The following is a 22,780-nucleotide window of genomic DNA, read 5'->3' on the forward strand; positions in this document are numbered from 1 at the left end:
GCTCTGGCAGCTCTCGGTATTTGCACACGCGGTTGTTGATTGCAAAGCAAAGTGCTGGGCTCAGCCTGGCATGTAGGGCAGATGGAACCCCCTCCCCATTAGCCCCAAGTTCACACTGAACTCCTCCCAAGGATATTTCTGAGAGAATAATGACAAAATAGACAATCAGAGGATTAAGCTGAACATGTGAGATTGGCCTCCACTATAAGGCTCAACTGTGCTCATCCTGCAGTGGTGGAAAGAATGATCAATTTGGAGGCAAAAGTCAGAATTCACCCCTTCCTCATTGCCGTGGACTAGCTATGTGACCTTGGGACAGCTGCTCACCTTCTTTAGTCCTTAGTTACCTCATTTGTAAAAGAGCAGTAAGCACCTAAGCATAGCTTGTTGAGGATGAAATGAAGTAAGGGACGTGGCATTGATGGGAAGTGGTGGCAGGTTCACCATCACCAGACTTCCATGCATAGTTGTAAAGGGATGTTTGGGGTGGCCCATTCAGAGCTGGCCAGCCATTTGTAGAGCAGCTTTCTGTCATTTGAGGGTGGTGGCATTTATTCTAAGTAACCAAAAGCTATCTGAGAGAATGGGGAGAAGGTGGGTGATTAAATCAGGGAAGTCTAGATTGGGCTACAAAGGTTAGTAGGATCCATAAATTGTCTCCACGAGCATGTGCACAGCTCCACAGGGTTTGAGCAACAGCAGCTGAGGGAAAGCATGTAAAGCCTTTCTAGGGAGACATTTCCTTGATGGTGTAAATTCTGCTTCCTCACTTAGAAACAGCCTCACTATCACAACACCTCCGCTATAAAAGAACATCTATGGAAATGCCTAGTAACTGTGCCCCGTAAGCCTCTGCTTTTGTGTAAACTGGAGCTTCTGGGGAGGTGATGTTCTCTAGGGTTGCCTCCAGTTCTGTTCTAGTCATATTTATTTCCAGTCACGATTCTGCTTCTGGGAATAGGAGTGAGAGGATATGAGCTTGCCCAGTAGCAATGAGAACAGTACACTGGGAATAATTGCAAACCCTCAGAGAGCCTCACTCTTCCCTTGAGATAGGTATTATTATCATGCCTATTTAACAGATGAGGATACTGAGGCACACAGAGGTGAAGTGATTTTCCAAGTGTCATACGGCATTTGGAAAGTGGCCTGGTTACAAACTCTGGAAGCATAGCTGCAGAGTTCATGCTTTGCTCTATTGGAAGGAGTCTGATGAGCCAAGTATTCTAGAATGTTCTTGTCCAATAGAAGGAATGAGAGCACTAATTGCCCAGACCAGAATCTGTCTCTGTCTGAATGTTGCCGGTTGGCTCAGAGAACACAATAGCTCTGAGAGATGTGTGTTGACTGGGGTCCCTCTCAAAAGATAGTCTATCCAGAAACTGTGAATGTGACTTTATCTGGAAAAAGGTTCTTTGCAGCTGTAATTAAGTATCTCTGTAAGAGATCATCCTGGATTTAGGGTGTGCCCTAAACCCAATGGTAGATGTCCTTAGACAGAAGAGAGGACCCACAAAGGAGAAGGCAATTTAAAAATGGAGGCAGAAAATTGGAGCACTGTGACTACAAGCCAAGAAACACCAAGGATTGCTGACAGTTACCCGATGCTAGGAGAGAGTCATGCAGCAGATTCTATGCCAGAGCCTTTAGTAGGAGCACAGCCCCACTGACACCTTGATTTTGGACTTTTGGCCTGCACAATGTCAAAGAATAAGTTTGTATCATTTTAAGCCACCCAGTTTGTAGTAGTTTGTATAGCAGCCTTGGGAAATGAATACAGGGAGTGAGCCCCAGGAAGGGTCTTGATGTGCCATTTCTCCTCCGAAGAAACTGGGGGTCAAGGTCAGCATGGGAGTGAATATCAATGCCACCTACCCTTTGGAAGTGACAGGGAGAATGATAGAGGATAAAATTGGCTCCCTTCAGGCCCACAGTCCTTTTCACTCAGAGGCTTTCAGCCCAGTGCTCAGAGGCCATCATGAGTGGCAGAAACATCTGCCTGCTGAGCTGCTCAAGGGGGGCCTTGGTTCCCAGCAGTATCCAGGAAACCCGAAGAGTGACCAGTCATAATGGCTCTCAAGAGGGCTCTTGCATATTAGTTAATTTACCTCTCAACTAGCTTGAACTGTATTTCATCCCTTCTGGTGTATTTTGTTTTATACCTGATAAAATGGAGATAAAAGGGGACAGGGAGGGAGTGAGGATGGGAGAGAAGCATCATTTGTTTGTTTGCCGAGCATTTCAACATTGTTGGTTCTGGTGTTGCTCTTGCCTGGAGATGTATTTGAAAGAAAGATCTTTGACTCATGCTCTCAAGGCTTTAGAGCAATGGAAAGTACTTTGGTCCCCTACTAAGTTTAGCCCTCTTTCCCAGGCTCCATGATTCTAACTCAAAGACTGATCTAACGGGAGCTGCTGTGTGGTTGGAAATAGTGGAAGGATAGCCAAAGGGCCAGGGATTTGAAGCCTGGTCACCTGGGACTAAACTCAGGTTCATCACCCTAGAAGCAACTGCAGAGATTGTGGGGTCTAAAGCTCTCAGTTTATACTTGAGAAAACAGGTCCTGAGGGAGGCAGGAACTTGTCCCAGGCTGCACACTTTGCTTGTTGCCAAGCTGGGACTGGAAAGCAGGACTCTTTCTGGCCCATGTTGCCAGGTGGGCTTAGATCCCCTTCCTGGTTGTTGTGACAAACCAGGGGCTGTGCAGGCCTGCTAAGTTCTTTTGCCATCTATGAGCCCTCTTCACAACCTCCTGCCTAGGACTTTGCTAGTCCTGGGGTACTGTGACCCCTTGGTTATTTAGGTCACTGCTTTGTCTCCTTTGCTATACTATAAGGCTCAAGGTTAGGGCCTAAACCTTGTAATCTCCCTCCTCCTTCCAGGCCCTAGCTGGGGCCCAGAATGGGGTAGGAGCTCAGCATATATTTACTGAATGAATGAATGAATGAATGAGAATGGATATGTTTACAGCAAAATGTCTTTTTTGCTCAGTCACATAATAAGAGTAGATTAAAATAGACTTTTTATATTATTACATGTTACATTAGAATTACATTAGAATTTCAGACTTTAGCAAAGAAGACATTATGGACAAACTCATGCATTCTCATTCCTTGGTGATGGCTAACCTCCACAGATCTAAAGGCAAACCAGTCAGCTAATGTCTTTGTTCTGGTTTTCCCTTGCTCCCTTTTGCTGCTTGAAAGAGCTGTGAGACCATCCACACTTTTGAAATACATTTTCTATAACATCCAGCCTCTTACATAAATTCATAAATTTAAACCCCAACTTTTTTTCTTCTTTCTTTATTCCTCTTGCACTATGTGGTTAATGCATCTTTTTAACATATTAGACAAGCAAAGCTCATTAAAGGGCATGAGCCCCACACGTGGTTACCTAGCAAGCTTCGGGGATGGGTGTCCTTGCCGACTCTGCTAAGTACTCTCAGAACAGAGCCCAGAGTTGATGCAGCCTCCTAGGCCTAGCAGCCCTGGGTGTGGCAGGCTGGATGGGAGAGCCCCACAGGGTGGCCCTGGGGAAGGGCAGGGGTGTGTGAGTATGTCGCAAAAGGACCTCGAAAGGTCCTCTCTCAGGTAGGGCGAGCAGGGCAGAGCCCCTCCCATCCAGAGAGCCCCTCTAGGACAGGGCCTGTGGGGGCCACACCCTGGAACTCACACCCCGCCTACCTGTATCCCCACAGTTTCTGGTAGAGCAGTTTAGCAACCAAGCCTGGTCTTTGAGAAGCAGTAGTTAGAAAGCAGTGCAGTGGAAATGGATAGAATTGGTGAGCTCTGGAGCCAGACAGCAAGGCTCCTGGGCTCCACGGGCACATTGCCTCACTGAGAGGTTCTGGGCAAGTTACTCAAGGTCTCCGAGCCTCTGTCTTCTCTTTTGTAAACTGGACACAGTAATGTCCTGCCATATAGAAGTTTAATTTCTACGCACATGTAGCTCAGACCCTGGGTCCTGAGGGGCACTTGATAGTATGTCTTGTGGCAAGAGCAGCGGTGAATAGAGAGGTGGTCCCCACGATGGCGGTCACAACAGCTTTTTCAGTGCTTTTCCTGTGCAGGTGGTATTCCTGTCCTTCTCCAACCCTTGAAGAAACTGAGGCTCTGCAAAGCGACATGACTTGCAGGGGTTCACACAGCCACACCCTAGTGCTGTCTCAAGGGTCCAGTGAAGTAACAAAGGCCATGAAATCCAGGCCTCCAACACTTCCTTCATCATTCCTCCCTCTTCCAGGCCATTCGGAAGAGCAGAACTGCAGACAGGCTGCGCCTCCGGCCAGCTGCCCAACTTATCTTGAATCCCACCAGAGCTTAAGGAAAGATTTTCCTAAGAAGAGCCACTCCACAGGCTGTCAATGAACTATGTAGCCCATTAGCCAGCAAGATGTCATGGCTGGGACTGTAAATTGGGTTTGTGTGAAGAAAAGAAAGGAAAAATATACTTTGCAAATCTTCAGTGTCATATTGACTGAAAGCCAAGCAGATGGCTTACCACGTTCTCCTCCCGCTGGCCTTCCTGGAGCAGGGGGTTTAGAAGCATTTTCTAGGCCATAAGAAACCAGGATAAGGGCTGGAGAAAGGAGGGGAGTCACGTAGCCCTTGAGTGAGGGGAATGGAGGGGGTTGTGACTTCCAAGTACCAATTAGGTTATGAATGCACCTTCCAGAACCAAGCCAGTATTTGTCTGCTATTTAAGGTGGGGTTCCTTTTTGATGAGATAAATCGGCAGCTTGAAAGTAAGGGAGGAAGGCCTGGCAGGAGGGAGGCCACGTTGTCAGCCCAGTGAGAGACTTAGCCTCCTCCTGTGCAAGCAGAAGGGGTGGGAAGGCCTCTTCACTCCCAGGCCCCTTCCTCTCCAACATGTCATGATTTTGCGGACTATTTAGCAAGCTGGGGCAGGTCAGTCTTAGCAGGACTTAACTATTCTCCTGAGTGTGACAGAGTCCATTGCCTATCTGCTGCTGTGTTCCCTAATCCACCCCCCCCACCTCACTTTCCTTATCTTCAAAATAGTCTAAATCGAGTGGCTGTGTTTTATGAGGAGCCTCTTTTTGGTAACTCCCCGGAGGTAGAAGAGAGTAAGGAGGAGCCTTGCCTCAGGTGACCCTGATGAGCCAGGCAGTTAACTTGGGGGGCAGGAGGTGGTACTGCTTGGTAGCCCAAACATGTCAAAATGAGGGTGAAGCTGGGCCAGGGCAGGGGTCTGATTTGACCTGTCAAGGTGCCAGCCTTGAAGTTCCCTTGTTTTCCTTCCTAGCCATGGGAAGGCCCCTCTGCCCTTGGTTCCTGCCTGCTCTCCCAGAATGCCATGCTGCAGAGATTAATCCACTTGCCATGGTACCACAGCCTGTTTAGGCAAATCTGTTAACCTTCCCTGTAATTCCCAGGAACACCGAGGACTTGTTTGGGGGTGATGTGCATGGACACGCTTCAGCCTTCATAGACTTTGTGTGCTCCCTCTGATACTGCTTGTGTCAGGGAGCTGAGAAGAATTGGTCTCTGAACTGGAGCTAATTTTTCTTTATTTCAACTCCAGACAGAAAAGGGCATTGATTGACTTTGTGTCAAAGGTATTTGACACAAACTAGAATCTGGGAGGGTCCGTCCTGCTCCCAAATCCTCTGCCCCATGCAGGAATCTGCTCTACAGAATTAGGGTTTTATTTGAATGTCTCTAAGTAAATGCTGCCTACTGCTTCCTACTGTAGGCCATGCCAGTTCTCAGACAGTGCTGAAAGTTTTCCTTCTTCGGAGCTGAAATTTGTCTTCCTTAAACATCTACCCATCTAGTTCTAGCTCTAGTTTTGTAGTCAACATGCACTTCTCACTACAGGCATTAAGGATGCCTTACCTTCTCTTCTCTGGGCTTATCATCCATTCCTCCCAAGTCATGATCCCAAGACCCTCCACTGTCCTGTCCTCCCTGTTTTCTTCCAGTTTTTTCCCTGTATATCTCATTCTGTAGTCCATCTAGAATAAGTTGAGTTGTACATGGAGAGGTAAAGATTTAAATGAATCTCCCTTAGGTGCACATCCACGCTCCCCCAGACCACTTGCTAAATGAGCTTTCATTTCCCTGAGGTTTTCTTTCACCTGGGTTGGCTCTATTCCTAAAATGTAATAGATCTCATACCCGGCTTTCCTTTCCTCTCTAAGCCCATACTCTGTATCTGTTTCCTGTGGCTGCTACAACAAAGTACCACAAACTTAGTGGCTTAAAGTAACACCTACTTATTCTCCTACATTTCAGAAGCTCAGAAGTTCCAAAATGAGTCTCACCAGACTAAAATCAGGTCTCACCAGGCTAAAAATCAAGAAGTCAGGGCTGTGTTCCTTCTGCAGGCTCTCGGGAAGAGTCCATTTCTTTGCTTTTTCCAGGTTCTAGAGGATGCCCCCATTCCTTGGCTTGTGGCTCCTTCCTCTATCTTCAAGGCAAGCAACACAGCATTTTCAAGTTTTAATTACCTCCCTTCCCACTGCCTCTCTCTGACCCTGAGTCCATCATGACATCCCCTACTCTTATTCTGACCATCTCTCTGTCTTCCCTATCTACTAACAAGCACCTTTGTAGTTTCACTGGGCCCACCCAAATAATCCAGAATAATCTCCTCATCCTAAAGTCTTTAATTTAGTCATATCAGCATACTTTTACTGTGTAAGGGCACATATACAGAATTCCAGGGATTTGGACGTGAACTTCATTGGAAGGGACTATTATTCTGTCTATCTCACACTCCTACTTGCAAGGCCATGACATTAGCAGGACAAGCTTAGGTGACCATGGACATATTCAATTGGGGTTCTGCCCCTTCGTGCCCAGCCAGGCCCTGGCCTCCCTCACAGAGGAGTGCCTCATTACTTGGGGGAAAGAAGTGACATGCAGTCTGCTTCAGGACACAGACTCAGCTCCACATGTGGTATTTGAAGCATCTTGTTCCCAGAAACTCTTCTTTCAGGTCCACCATGGGCCTGGCATGAGTAAGAATTCTGCAAATAAGTGACTGGCTGACTAGATAAATGAGTCAGCTACTTCTGTGTCCAGCACAGCTGTCATAACTGTATGATCTTTATGATACCTGTTCTCATATCTTGGTTCTCTCTTTATAAATGGTCAATGGTACTCCTGAATACACAAGTTCAATCCCAGACTCCTCAGTCTAACCTAGACAAGCACATCTGAGCCCAGGTTGCTGTCCGGCTTCACCTCTCACTGCACTTATCCGCAAGCTCTGCCCTCTAGCTTCACTGGCCTGCGTAGGAATTATAGCAGCGAGCATGTACAATGCTTGTCGGGGCCAGGCCCTGTTCTGAGGGTTCATATGGATTAACTCTCTTAACCCCTGCCACCCCCTTACAGGTAGGTACTACAGTCATGTGCCACATAATGACATTTCGGTCAACAATGGACTGAATGTATGACAGTGGTCCCCTAAAATTGTACTACTGTATTTTCACTGTACCTTTTCCATGCTTAGATGTGTTTAGATGCACAAGTTCAGACCATTGTGCTCTAGTTGCCCACAGCATTCAGCATAGTCGCATGCCATACGGGTCTGTAGCCCAAGGGCGTTAGGCTATACCGTTCACATGTGGTGACTACACCATGTAGGTTTGTGAAAGCACACTGTGATATTGCACAACGATGAAATCACCTGGCAATGCTTTTCTCAGAACATACATAACTGGGTAATTACCTCTGAAAGGAAATGGGCTTCTCCCTGGAAAATGATCTCACACACATGCATGGATACTGTAGAGCAGAGGTTCTCAACCTGTGGGTCGTGACCCACAGGAACTGTATTAAAGGGTCACGGCATTAGGAAGGTTGAGAACCACTGCTGTAGAGAGTCTCCGGGAGCCCCTGGTGCTTCTGAAGCCCTCTCCAGGGAAAGAAAGCTGATATTAACAGGGCCCTTTCTGGGCACCTGTCATTGGGGTGAGGGGCTTTCAAATGCATTGTCTCATTGAACCCTCGCAATCACAGGTCACATGGTGGTTAAGGGGGCCAGTGGGCACTGCCAGCCTGGCTGTCCATCTCTACATCCTTGCTTGTCCCAGTCCTTGGCTCCAAAGCTTGGAAGCTATAATTATGGGGCCTGCAATTGATGGAGTGGCTAAAACAGGGCAGCTGTGACCCTCTGGCTAGCTCCACAGAGCCCTGGGTAGAAATTTGGGAAGTAATCCTGGCTGCTGGCCAGGAAGCTGGGGCCCATGAGCCTGAGCCAGCTGTGGCCCAAGGGTAGAGTGGCTGGGAGATGGGCTGGCAGCAAGCCTGTCAGGGCAGAGGGACCCGGATGCTGGGAGGAAGCAGATTGTGGCCAGAATGGGATTTCCTGAGGTACTTGCAAGGTCAGGGAGGAGGGCCTGAAGCCAGAGCCCTTACTGGGGTCTTACTGGGGAACAGCTCTGCTCCTCTTCCAGCATCACAAGGGAGGCCTTTGGTGCTATCTGCCAGGGCCTTTGTTGGCTCTGGGGGTCCTGGATCACCTTGGGTGGAATGAGGGAGGTGAGAGGACTGTACAAGGTATAAGATCACCCAAGGTCAAGAGGTGTGAAATCTAGGTCTGGCTCTGCCTCTAGCTTGTTGGGTGACTTCGGGTGGTCTTTTCCTTTCATGAACAGGGGGAGGTCTCCATCTGTTCAATAATTAGACCATCTCCAAGGACTTCTTTCTAGCTATGACAGTTTTAATTCTAGGATCTTTGTCTCTGCCTTAGTTAGTGATCTGGGACAGTCCTGACTTTCTTCAGCCACCAAGGAATTTATCTGTGACAGAACAAGAGTTTGCATAACTATCAATTCAATATACATTTACTGAAGCTGTGTGTGTGCCAGGCACTGGGCTGGGTGCTCTGGCTTCAGAAAGGAAGCCAACCCTCCCCCTGTCTATAGGGAGCTTTCTGTTGGGAACAACTGACACGTAAAAGAAGCATCAAGACACTGCATATACACTTTTGGCTCCCCTTGTCATCTCCATAGCATGTCTAGGAACTAGACATCCCTGATCTGAGCCTCTGAGCCCACAATCCACTGGGAGTGGGTACAGACAAGTGCCACATGGAGAAAGGGTAAAAAGGGTGCCACGTGGATGCCATTTCTGTGGGAGACTGTCAGGCCAAAGCCAGAATAAGAAGCAACATGGAAGCAATGCACCTTGCAAGGTTGTTGTTGGCCTGGAGTGAGAGAATTTCTTTATCTGCCCAGAGCCTGGTTAAAACAGACACTTGACAAATGATAACTCTTATTAGGAGTTATCATTATTAGGTCCATTTTATGGACAAGATAGCAGAGAATCAGCAAGATTTGTAGTTATATGTCCAAGATCATAGAGGAGCTTAATGTCAGAACTCAGATTCTCACCCAGACTTGACTGGCTTCCAACCCCACACACTTTTTCCTTATACCACTTGGCTAGTTCTGGAACAAAAATATGTCATTCAAGTTAAAGATTTGCCAGCATCATTAATTTCCAAAAGTATGTGTATTTCCTGAAGGCAATTTGCCAAGAGAAGCTCATCTTTGCCAGCCCTTGCTTCTGAAAGCCCTTGGTCTGTGCCTACCTTGAAGCTGGTGCCAGGCTTCTGGGTAACGTGGACTTCCCCTTTGTGCACGTGAACCCATGCACGTATGCACACACTCACACATGACCTTGCTTCCTCTACTCTTTCCTGGATAAGAGATGGAATGCTCATTAGCTGCAGTGCTCTGCCCATGGCAGAGGTTGCTAGTTTGAGATGGGTGTTCCACTTCCCATCTGGCTTTTTCCTTTCTGTCCTCAGTGGTAACTGAGGTTCACAGGTTCCCTCCTTCCTTAGGGAGATCGTTGACTGTCCTTATACCAGCCACAGCACTTGTCAGGCAGCCACAGACGAGAGTTGGAAGAAGATTCTGCAAGACATGGTGGGAAGGGGTTAGGACCCCAGTCCCCACCTTCAGCTGTGTCACCAATTCATGGCCTGACCTTGGGCAAGTCTGTTATCTATCCTGGGCCTTGGAGTGTTCCTGTGTACATCAAGAGGCTTGGACTGAAGCAGTAGCATCAAAACCATGTTTCAGAAATTCTAGGCTAGGGTAATGCCTTGGGGGAGCGAGGGTAAGGCCAAGGATGTGGCTTCTCCAAAGAAATAAATGATTCTTTAGAAGTTTGATAGCCACTGGGCTAGTTGGCCTCTGAAATCCTTTCCATCCCTGACATGCTGTGATTATGTGTGTGTGTGTGTGTGTGTGTGTGTGTGAGCACGCGTGTGTATGTGTGTGTGAGAGAGAGAGAGACAGGAAAACACTGATTTATTCTGGCACATTTGTACATTACATATATGCTGGAGACGTGTGAGTGTATTAATGTTATGTTGAGTTCCCTGAACCTACTGACTAGGACTGCTAAGCCCCTGCCCCCCACAGTCACCATCATATTATGCTATCTTTGTCTTTCTAATTCTTATTATGCAATTATGATTCACAACATTCGTTATGAAGCCATTTTGTATTTATTGACTTCTGTATTTTCTCTCTTCCCCAAGTAGAATGTCTGTTCTCAGAGAACAGGGACTGTGTCCCTAGTGGCCAGCACAGTGACTGGGTCATAGTAGATGTTGAATAAATGCTTGTTGATTCAATAACTACATGGGTTAGGTTTGCCTCTCTGCGTTTGGGGCGTGTGGGGGTGCTAGTTAAAAGGATTGTCAGGGTGCTACCCTGAACCCAGCAAACCTAGACTTGGCCTTAGTCGGATTCCTGATTGCTGCCTCATCCTTCAGGGGAAGCCTTCCCTGGCTGGGGAGACATCAGGCAGGGATAGCAATTAGCAACTTAGAGACGGGAAGTATAGAGGTTAAACTTATGCCCAAACTGCTCCTTTACTTAGCCAGGAGTCCTTCACTGGATTCTTCTTCTGTGTTCCACATTAGCCATTCTCAAAAGCTCTGATCGATGTGAGGGCTCCCTGTGGCTTCAGCTTGTGCAGAGTGGGAATGGGGTTTGTAAGAAAGGAAAAGATCCTCTAATGTGCTGCTGCGTTGGTTCCTCAGCCTTATACCTGCATGTTTGGGCACCAACTCCCAGGCCATTGTCCCCATCAAGTGGCCTTCCTGGCTTCAGAGCAGTTTTCATTGCACTGGCTGACTGACTACCATGAAGCAAGGACTCATGAGCTGAGATCCTAGTCACAGCTAGGATTTGCCAGCATCCTAGACACAACACACACTTGTGCCTGGCCACTCTTCTTGACTCAGACTGCAGCAGCCCCCAGAAATAGCAAACTCCTAGACATGTGCAGGGCCCAGGGAAGAAATTTAAGACAAGTTTTTTCCATGCATCTTGTTGGTGGCCATAGAAAGGGCAGAACACTGTGCTTCCAGAATTTACCTAAAGATGCAGTCAGTGACTGAGTCGGTGGTATTTGGGCACTTTCGGTCATTAACTGTGAGGGCAACCTCATCTCCTTTGGCCTTTCCGAGAATGTATTCATGTAGGCTGCACAGTGTGGGAGAAGGAGCACTGGTTGTATGTGCAAAAGACAGAGACCACAATGGGCATGCAAGTTCAAGTCCTGGCTCTGACACTGGTCAGCTCTGTGACCTTGGGAAATTTTCTTTACCTACGAAAGCCTCCATTTCCTCATTTAATAAGTGAAAAACATAAGACTTGTCTCTCAGGCCTGTTTTTGAGGATTGATTCTTATATACGAAGTATTAAATGCATGTAACCCAGAACAGTCCTGGAGGAGGCCAGATGGAAATTGTTGGATCAGTCTAATTATGGTGACATATCCTACACTCAGAGATGGGAGTGACACGGCTGTGTCAACTACTGTTACTATCAGGGGTGAATGAGCTTCACAAGCACAGTGAGTTCTTCCTGTAGTGGACTCTTAACTCTGGTCAGAACACGGAGTTCCACTATTTGGGGAGCTCACCCCTAAACTGGTAGGGTGGAAAGAGCCTCCTTCAGATATTCAGGAACCATATACCACAAATGTATATTGCACCATTCCAGGATCACCCATCAATAATACTATCGGAGGACTTTTAGCTTATTGACCCCTCATTTGCTATAACCTTTCATTCTATGTGTGTGATAGGGTATCATTACCTGGGGATAATGAGTAACAGCTTCTTATTGATATAATTTTCATTGTTAGGAAAGCAGAGGAAGTGACTTTTCGTTTGATTGCCACAGGGGCTTCTCTACATAGAAAACATTCCATCTTAGCAGCCATTGGGAGAAAAATCTAAGAATCTTTTCTGAGGGCAGTGGTGCTAGGGAGGGCATCAACATCCTGGGTTTAAGTTCCAGTTATATTATTTGCTGTTCTTATTACTGAGCATGACTTACTTATAGGTAGCATTCTCCAGAAAGAGCTTTTAAAGTGGTATTTACCTTCACCACAGTTCAGTGGTATTCAAAGTGCCGTTCTGAAACCCTTGGCAGCATTTTCGTTGTGCTGAGAATCTCATACTGAACTTAGAACCAAGGTTGTCTGCCAGTAGCACTCCAACAGCTGCAAGAATAACTCTTGAAGAAGTCTACCCCATCCATCACAGCATCTTAACTTTTTGTTGTTGTTGTTGGGTTTTTTTGTTTTTTGTTTTTTTTTGTCCAGGGCTGGGTTTGAACCCGCTACCTCCAGCATATGGGGCCAGCGCCCTACTCCTTTGAGCCACAGGTGCAGCCTACATCTTAACTTTGGTCATTTGGATATCCTTTTCTGGAATGTTCTTGGTAAGCGATTTTGCTACTTTTTCTATTAAGTTGTTTTTTCTTTTTCATTTTTTTAATTGTCCTGTAGGATCCTTTGTATATTCTGGAATAGTAGCCCTTTGTTCCCTTTATGTGTTACAAATATCCTCTCCTAAACTGTGGGATGAATATCACTATGAATACCATTAATATTTGCTTACAACTCCTTTATATTCTAAGATAAAATTTCTGTATAATGAAATGCACAAATCATAAGTGTTCAAATTGACAAGCTTGGAAAAATCCAAGCTTGTGTAACTAAAACTCTACTGAGAATTAGAACCTTACTGTCAGCCAAGAAAGTTCCCTCATTTTCTTTCCCAGTCAATCCCTGCTCTCACATTCCAGACAACCAGTGTTCTAATTGTTTTTCATCTAGATCTGTTCAAGAATTTCATATAAATGGTTTTATACACTATAATGTTCTTTTAAAATATTTTCTTTCATTCAACATGTTTTTGAACTTCACCCATGTTGCATGTATCAGTAATTTACTTCTTTTTTATTTTGGAGATGTATTCCATTCTACGAATTTACCATAGTTTGTTTCTCTATTCTCCTATTGATGGATACTTGGACTGTTAGCAGGTTTTGTTTTTTGTAAATAAAACTTCTACAAATATTCTTTCATAAATGTTTTTGTAGACATTTCTTTATATCCTCTTTGGTAAATGCCTATAAATGGAATTGCTTGGTGATAGAGTAAGGGTATGTTTATGAGCTAGACTGTTTTCAGAAGTGGTTGTACCATTTAACTTCCCTATTAGTAATGTACACAAATTCTAATTGCTCCATATCCTTGCCAACATTTAGTGTTTTTATTCTGTTTAATTTTAGCCATTCAGGTGGATGTAATGATATCTGTCATAAATTTTGATTTGCATTTCCCTAATGACTAGTGACGGTAAGCATCTTTTCACATGCTTATTGGCTGTTTGGATATCTTCCTTCATGAAGTGTCTGTTTAAATATTTTGTCTCTTTTTATTGAGTTGTTTTTCTTTTTTATTGTTGAGCTTTAGGATTTTTAAAAATAACTTGGTTATGAGACCTTTGTCAGATATATATTTTGCAAATACTTTCTCCTTGTCAGTGACTCATCTCTACATTTTCTTGATGTCTTTCAAAAATAGACATAGAACAGTTTTACATTTATAGAAAAATTGAAGATAGTACAGAGAGTTCCCATCTACCTCTCACCCAGTTTCCCCTGTCATTAACATCTTACATTGGTATAGTACATTGTGACAATTAATAAATTTAGATCAACATGTTTTTATCAACTAACACTGATACTTTATTCATATTTCCTTTTTACCCAATGTCATCTTTCTATTCCAGGATACCATATTAATATTATTTAGCTGCCATGTCTTCTTAGGATTCTCTTGGCTGTGACTTTTTGTTAGACTTTTATTGTTTTTGCTAACATTGATAGTTTTGAGGAATACTGGTGAGGTATTTTGTAGGATGCCCCTCTCCTGGGATTTGTCTGATGTTTCCTTGTGATTAAAATGGCCTTGTGTGTTTATGGGAGGATGACCATAGAGGTATCATGCCATGTCCATCACATCATATCAACACGACTTATCACTGTTGATGCTGACCTTGATCACATGGCTGAAGTAGTGACTATCAGCTTTCCTCACAGTAATGTTACTCTGTCTTTTCTCCTTCCATACTGTACCCTTAGGAAGTACTATGAGAAGCCCACACTTAAGGAGGAGGACATTATTTTTTCACTCCCTGGGGTCTTAATGATGTATTTTGTTGAGCAAAAATGTTTACTTTTGATGATGTCTTATTTATACTTTTATTTTCCTTTTATGGTTATCATGTCCTGTCTGTGTCCTAAGAAAGCTTTGTTTACCCAAGTCATGAGGATATTCTCAGCCCAATACCTATAGCATACACAGAAATTAATTGGGATGTTTCACAGAACTAAAAATAAAAGCTAAAACTATGAAGCTTTAGAAGAAAACATAAGTATTAGGAATATGCGAGACTCATCAAACAAGTGGGGAAGAGTCCCTCCTTCATTTTCTGAAAGTGTTTAAGATTGGTGTTATTTCTTTTTTAAATATTGGATAGAACACACCAATGAAACCATTTATCTCTGGAGTTGCTTTCATGGGAATGTTTTTGATGATAAATTCAATTTACTTAGATTTGAAATGCAGATTGCGTTTCATATTATGTCCATTTCAGTAAGTTATGGTCAGGAAATGTGTTCATGTCATCCAAGTTGTCAAATTTGTTGGAATAAAGATGCTTATTATATTTTATTATTATCCTTTTACTGTATCTGTAGTGATATCTATCCTCTTTTATTTCTGTTATTGCTGATTTGTGTTCTGTTTTCTTGACTAGGCTAGCTACAGATTTTTGTTGGTTTTATTAATTTTCTCCATTTCTTTTTCTATTTCATTGACTTCTGCTCTTCTCTTTACTATTTCTTTTTTTATATAGAGACAGAGTCTCACTTTATAGCCCTCGGTAGAGTGCCATGGCATCACACAGCTCACAGCAACCTCCAACTCCTGGGCTTCAGCAATTCTCTTGCCTCAGCCTCCCGAGTAGCTGGGACTACAGGCGCCCGCCACAACACCCGGCTATTTTTTGGTTGCAGTTAAGCTGGGGCCAGGTTTGAACCAGCCACCCTCGGTATATGGGGCCGGCGCCTTACCAACTGAGCCACAGGCACCGCCCTCTTTACTATTTCTTAACTTCTCCTTATTGGGGATTTATTTTGCCCACTGTTTTCTACCTTCTCTGCATGGAATACTTAGGTTATTATATTTAGACCATTCTTCTTTTCTAATATAAACATTTAAAGTTGTATTATTTTTCTCTAAGTGCTATTTCACTGCTTCCCACAAATTTTAATATATTTTGTTTTTATTATCATTTAGTTCAAAATATTTTCTAATTTTCCTTATACTTTCTTCTTTGACCCATATGTTACTTATTAGTTACTTGTTTAATTTCTAAATATTTCTGTTTTGTTTTTTTTTTTTCTGGATATGTTGTATATGTGCTGCCGAAGCGAGCACTTTTCTGGATATGTTGTTATTGACTTCTTTAATTCCCTTGTAGTCTGAGAATATGCTCTATATGATTTTATTTCTGTCAAATTTACTTAGACATGGTTTATGGCCCAGTATATAACCAGTCTTGGTGAATGTACTATGTATACTTGAAAAAATGTGTGTTCTTCTGTTGTTGGGTATAATGTTTTGTGAATATGAGTTAGGTCAAGGTGACTGATAATATTATTTAGATTATCTATGTTTTTACTAATTTTTGTCTACTTTATTCATTGCTGACAACAGGTTGTTAAAATCTCCAGCTCTTTTCTCTTTCTAATTCTGCAAATTTCACTTTGGTTATTTTGAAGTTTTGTCATTACACACATATGCATTTATAAAAGTCTTCCTGATGAAATAATTCTTTATTATGAAATGTTTCTCTTTACCTTTCATAATACCTATTTACTTTAAATCTGCTTTACCTGATTTAGTATCAGATAGCCACTAAAGCCTTCTTGTACTTACTGTTTGCATAGTATATGCCCTTTTCCATCCATTTGCTTTCAGCCTATCTCTATATTTAAAATACACCTCTGGGTTAGGTGCAGTGGCTTTCACCTATCATCATAGCACTCTAGGAGGCTGAATTGGGTAGATCGCCTGATCGAGGCCAGCCTGAGCAAGATTAAGACCCCATTTCTACTAAAAATAGAATACTTTACATATTTTGTTTACCTGGATGAAGTTATTCTTTTAGTAAACTATCTCAAGAATGGGGGAAAAAAAAACCCTGATGTACTCAATACTAATATAAAACCAGTATATAAACAATTACATGCTTATACGAATAATAAAACACAAAAATAGTCTAGCAAGGGGGAGGGATGAGGCCGACTAAGGAGAGGGAGCGTAATTGGAGGGAGAAGGGAGAGCATTTGGTGGGATCTCACCTAATGTGCATAATGTGAGGGTATTCAGCACACCCCTTGGGCAAAGGGCTCTTCTACAACTTTAATTTTACCTTGCAAGTGAGAACACTGTAACCTAAAAATTCGTACCCTCATATTAATTTGAAATTTAAAAAAAAGAGAAAAACTAGCTGGGTGTTGTGGCAGGGGCCTGTAGACCAGCTACTCAGGAGGCTGAGGCAAGAGAATCATTTGAGCCCAAGAGTTTAAAGTTGCTGTGAGCTGTGATGACAGCATGGCACTCTACTCAGCATGACAGACTAGAAAGCATATGGTAATATCTTCCTCTTTTTCTCCATTCTGACATTGTGTGTTTTAATTCAAGTGTCTAGTCCATTAATACTTAACATAATTATTGATATTATAGATTTACATTTTTTCACTATTTGTTTTCTGTTTTTCCCCTCCATTTTTTTCCATATCCCTCCTTCTCTGCCTTCTTTGGTATTATTTGAATATATTGTAGGTATCCAGTTTATACATTTGATTTTAGCTATACCTCCTGTTACCTTTTCTAGTGTTGTTTTAGGGGTTGCAATGCATACTGATATATTTTTGTAATCTATATAGAGATAAAATTGTACTACTTCATGTCAAATATAGAAACCTTTCAATATGTAGGTCTATTTCCTCACAATTTTTATGCTATAATTGTCATATGTATTACATCATACTGACATTATGTACTTCAAAATATAATGTTATAACTTTTGTTTTACAGTAATATGTTTTAATTTTCATTAGGAGAAGCTTCCTTATCCATTACTGGAAGTAGATTCTGTGGCTTGTTGTATTTTTTTCCTTTTAATCGTATTTTTTTGATTAACAGGAGTTCTTAATTTGAATTTAGTCATATCTATCTTTTCATTTGTGGTTATTTCTTTTTTAAAATCGTATGCAGGGAAGTGTTTCCTATCCCCAAATTATTTAATTTTTCTCTTATATAATCTTTCTTATATAGGTTTTTAAACCTCCTGTAATTGATGTTTTACTTGTTTTGAAATAAATTTTAAAAACATTTGAAAAAAGATTGTTTTTACAGAAAAGTTCTGAAGATAGTATAGAGTTATCATGTATCTTGAACGCAGTTATATTTATTATTAGAATCTTACATTAGTATAGCATATTTTTCACAATGAACAACCCAACACTGATAACAATGTTATAAACTAAAATATATATTTTCCTCCTATCTCACCATGTTCTTTTCTGTTGCAGGATCTCATCTAGGTTACCACATTCTATTTAATTGGCATCTTTGCTTATTCTATAAGTTGTGATAGGTTCTCAAACTTTACTTGTTTTTGATGACCTTCACAGCTTTGAGGAGTATTGGCCATATATTTTGTATAATATCTACCAATTTTGGTTTGTCTGAAGTTTTTCTCATGGAATTTATTTTTAATATTTTTGTGTGTGCAGTGAAGTGGAGGTCTAAGTTTTAAATTTTTTTCACTACTGATAATAATTTTTTCCAGTTTATTGGAAAGTCCAACTTGCAGTGCTATCTTTGTCATATATCAAGTGTCAACATATGTGTGCCTCTATTTCTGGACTTTAGATTCTGTTTTGTCAATCCTTGAGAAAATACTACACTGTCTTAATTACTAAAGCTTTATCATAAATTTCCCTATGTTCTGTGTTGTTTTTTTTTTCTCTTAGAGGATATCTTAGCTATTTTTGACCTTTCCCATATACGTTTTAGAAGTAGCTTGTTAAATTGTACATCTACACATACAACATGGAATTAATAAATCAGTGTGGAAACTATTGACATCTTTCTATTATTAAATCTTCCTGTTCATGAACATGGGATATTTTTCCATTTATATAAATCTCTTTTGCTAGATTTATTTCTAAGTACTTAATTTTTATGCCAATATACATACTATCTTTTTTCCACTAATGTTTTAATTAATAGATCAATCAATGAAAACTCTGTGCTAGGCCCTGTGAGGAATATTGAGGGTGAAAGAGAGGAAGGAAGGATTTTCCAGTTCCAGGTATTATTATGGATGCTTCACTAAGTTTTTTCTTACCTAATCATTTCAACAACCATGTCAGAATCCTATTATGCCATGTACTAAGGAGGAAACTGAGTTTCAGGAAGTTAAGGGACTTTCCTAAGGTAACAAAGCCAGGAAGTGGTAGAACAGGAGTTAATATGCAGGTCTTCCTGATTCTAGTGGGCACTGGTTTCTCCACTCTGACACTTTGTCTCTTGATGATTCAATCACAGTACCTCCCCATCTTCCAGGGCTTTAAGTATTTCTGTGTATCCATAATACGTGTTTCCAGACAATAAGAACATAAATGTATATTTAGGCTATAAGGCTGAGCACTGGCTTCAATGATACAGGCATTCTGAAGAAAAAGTCACTTTGAACTAAAGTGCTCTGCAAAACAGGCTTCCTGAAAGAAGGAACACTGTCAGAGAATTTAGCCATGGAGAAGTGGAAGGTCACAGATGCATAGAATACTAAAAAGACCATCTCTAGGGCAATTAATGCTGGGAGTGAGTCTCAGTTGAGCCCCAGTATTCAGGATCCACAAGGTTAGTAGGCAAACTTATACTTTCGTGTATGGAATAATGAGACTGGGCTGTGGACTCCCTTCTCATAGACTGTCCTAAGAGCCCACGGTACTTCAGACCTTTGATTCGCCTCTTTATCTCTTGGATACAGGAACAATGTAAATGGAAGGAGGCATTGGCTCCTTGAAAATGATAGTGACTTTGTTCACAGTGAGTTTAATGGCCACTTCAGGAGGCACCCAGCAAGAAAAAGCTGAGAAGAACTTACAGAGCCCTCATCAGTGCTTTCCTGATCAGAGCTTCTGAAGGGAAGCTCACTTCTGCTCAAGCCCACCCCGGTTCTGGCACCCCTCCAGCTTTACTACAGAGCTTAAAGGTAGCTCGCTCCTGCATGTTAATGTTCAAGGCCACACATCTGGTCCCAATCTATCTTGCTAGTCTCCTCCATTTCCCTTCCCCCCATTACTTATGTACTGTGCATGGAACACAATCATTCTGCCTTTCTTGCACTTTCCTGCTCGTGGGCCACTGTTCACACTGTTTTCTTGGCCAAGGATTCCTTCCCATCCTCCACCTCCAGCCCCATTCACGTGTTCAGCAAATTTGTATTGAGTACTATATGTCATGTATTGTTTAGGTTCTATGGGGAGTTCTAAAGATTTAGGACTCCCTGCCCTTCAGGAGCAAGTATACTGTCTACTGAGGGAATAAGACATGTATACATAACCAGACACTCCAGGGTTAAAGAGACAAACACACACAAAAAGCCAGCTGGGGGAAACTCATCTTCCTACAGTCTGTCTGAGCCCTCAGAATCCAGTGTGCTATCAGAAGACACTTCATCCTGCCAGTTAGATATGAATTTTATGCTCTCCAAATCTACCCAGAAACTCCCATTTCTCCTTTGGTAGCATTCTTTGCCTGGAAGAGGTGCTATTTAAGGGGAACTCTGAGGAAGAGTCAAGTTCAGACCGTGAGCTCTTTGCAGGACCAAACTGAGTCCCCCAGGCTTCTGCGCTGTCCTGGCCCATTGCTTTTATTCCCCTTATGGGTTCTCCCCGGACCTTTCTTCCATTTTTGTGCTTTAAATTCTATACACAGTTATCTCTGATCTTGGTCTCTAGACTGAACCTCTCCCTGTAAGGCCAAACCCTAGCTAGATATGTACCCTGGAAAGACCGAGTCATTGAGATACAGGTATTCAGTACCCCTCACTCTAGGCAAGCAGCTTCTCTAGTGCATGACATCAATATCCACCCAGTCACCCAGACCAAAATTCTTAGCATCACCTCCCTTTCCCCCACCTGAACTTCTACCAGATCCTGCCAATTTACCTCCTAATGATTTCTGCAAAGTATCTTCACCCCACCTGCTCTTCCACCACCACACTTCTTTAGGCCTTTATGCTCTCTGGCGTGGACTATTCTTTGTTGTCTCCTCCCCATATTAGCTGGGGTAATTTACCAAAATGCCAATTTAACCACATCACCCACACTGCTTAACACCTTCTAATGGCTCTGAAAAACTGATTAGAGACAGCTCTTTTGAGGGTGTATTAGTGTTACCCTGCCACAGACTTTGGGTGACCTCAGGTAAGTCTCTTTCCTTTTCTTGCCTCAGTCTTCTCATCTAAAAAACAAGGGAATTGGAATAGTTCTGTGTTTCCAAAAAGGTGTTGTCGGGCTTTTCCACATGGGCCTGGAGTAGAATATGTCTGGGGAACCCTGCATTCCCTAGACCCTGTTGGAGAGTGACAGTGCATCTTGGCACATCACAGGCTCAGCCAAGTGTGGCAATCAAGAAAGCTTGCTAAGTTTCCTCCACTCAACTCAATTTTTTTTTTTCCACCACAGAACCCTTATGGAGCTGAGCATCTACTGGTATCTTGGGGAACCAATGTCTGTGGAACATACTTTGGGAAATGCTAGAGTGGATCATTACCCAGGATTACATTGCTATAATTGTTGGTGATTCCTCATAGTTAAATTATTATCTGAGGGAAGAGGATGATGTCTGACTCGGGTTTGCATTTGCTACAGTGGATGCTTAGACAGTGGGTGTTGAACAGGGGGTGTAATAAGAAATGGATACATTAGATTGAAAGTGCAGCTATTTTGAATGCAGACTGTAGATTCCCAGCCCCCAAAAGAGAGCAGATTGTTCCCAGAAAGAAATGAGTACAAGGCTTGATGGAGACAGCATACTAACCACAATAGTGATGGGTACTTCTGTGGCCCATGTGTCTGTCTGTGCTGCTGGACATGTCAGTTCAAGGCTATTCTCAATTGAAAGTTCCTCTGGGAAAGTTTACCCAAGGACTCTGGGGTGACAGGAAGAGAGCTGCCCCACTCATGTGCCTTTCGTTGCACATAAGGCATTGTTGGCACTTGTAAATATTGACTCTAAGTAGCTCTGCTATAAAATCAGCATTTTCTATCTCTGGACCACATCCTGGACAAGGCAGAAGGCTTCGTGGCACTGGGCGTGGAGCCTGGTCTGCTGTGTTCCTCAGCTGGGCCTTGCATTAGCACTGATTGCTGGCAAGGCTGTCAGCCCAATGCTGTTTTCCTAATCAAGGAGGCCAATTTAGCACTTGAGAAAGAAGTCAGCTGGGCCACACTACTTTCCCCTCCTGGTAGAAATAATGTAGGCAGGGACTAGTGGAACTTCTGCAACTGGTTATGCAGGCCACTCCAAGTCACAGAGGTCCTCTACTATCCAGCCACTTTAAGGCTGCTCACCAGGGTTCACCAGTAGGCCCTCCTGTCCTGTGACTGGTAAGGGACACCCAACTCTCACGCTGTCTGGTGCCTTCAGCACTTTCTTCCTGGGGTGGGGGGCAGAAAAGACTTTCTTGGTCCCCCAGGCATGAAGACTGAGGTTTCATTTACTGTGCCAGAGTCCCTCTCAGGAAATATTTCGCTTCCTAACTTGCTTTAGTAAAAATTGCACAAGAAATACGATGCCACTACTAGTAGCTGACATTTATTGAACACTTACTTTACTACATGCCAGACGCTGTGCTACATGCTTTCCATGCACTGGCTCGTTAACTCATCATGACTGAAGAGGAGCTGGGCCTGATGTTATTTCTATTTTGTAGACAGTGAAACCAAGGGAGAAAATGGTAAATTAACTTATAGCCACACAGCAAGGAGATGACAGAGCTGGAATCTCACCCCAGGTCAGCCTGGCCGCAATGCACCTGTTCATGACATTGTGTTGCAGCCCTGTTAGTTGTTTACTCATTTTCTCTACCAGAGGTTATAGACCTTTTGAGGATAAGGGCTATATCTGATTTGTAGTAAGGCTGGCCGCATACTGGGTGTTGAGAGAAGCTGGCAGTCAGCATCAGGCTTCTTGTATTGGAGTGTGGTAGTCCCATGGTCAAGGGTGTGGGGGAAAGTTCTCCACAATGTGGGCTTGGAGAAACAAGCACATCTGCTCCTTACTTCCCAAACCTGGCGTTCCCCAAAGACAGTTACTGCAGACTCTCAGCTGT

The sequence above is a fragment of the Nycticebus coucang genome, chromosome X (genome assembly GCF_027406575.1).
Source record: "Nycticebus coucang isolate mNycCou1 chromosome X, mNycCou1.pri, whole genome shotgun sequence".
Taxonomy (NCBI): Eukaryota; Metazoa; Chordata; class Mammalia; order Primates; family Lorisidae; genus Nycticebus; species Nycticebus coucang.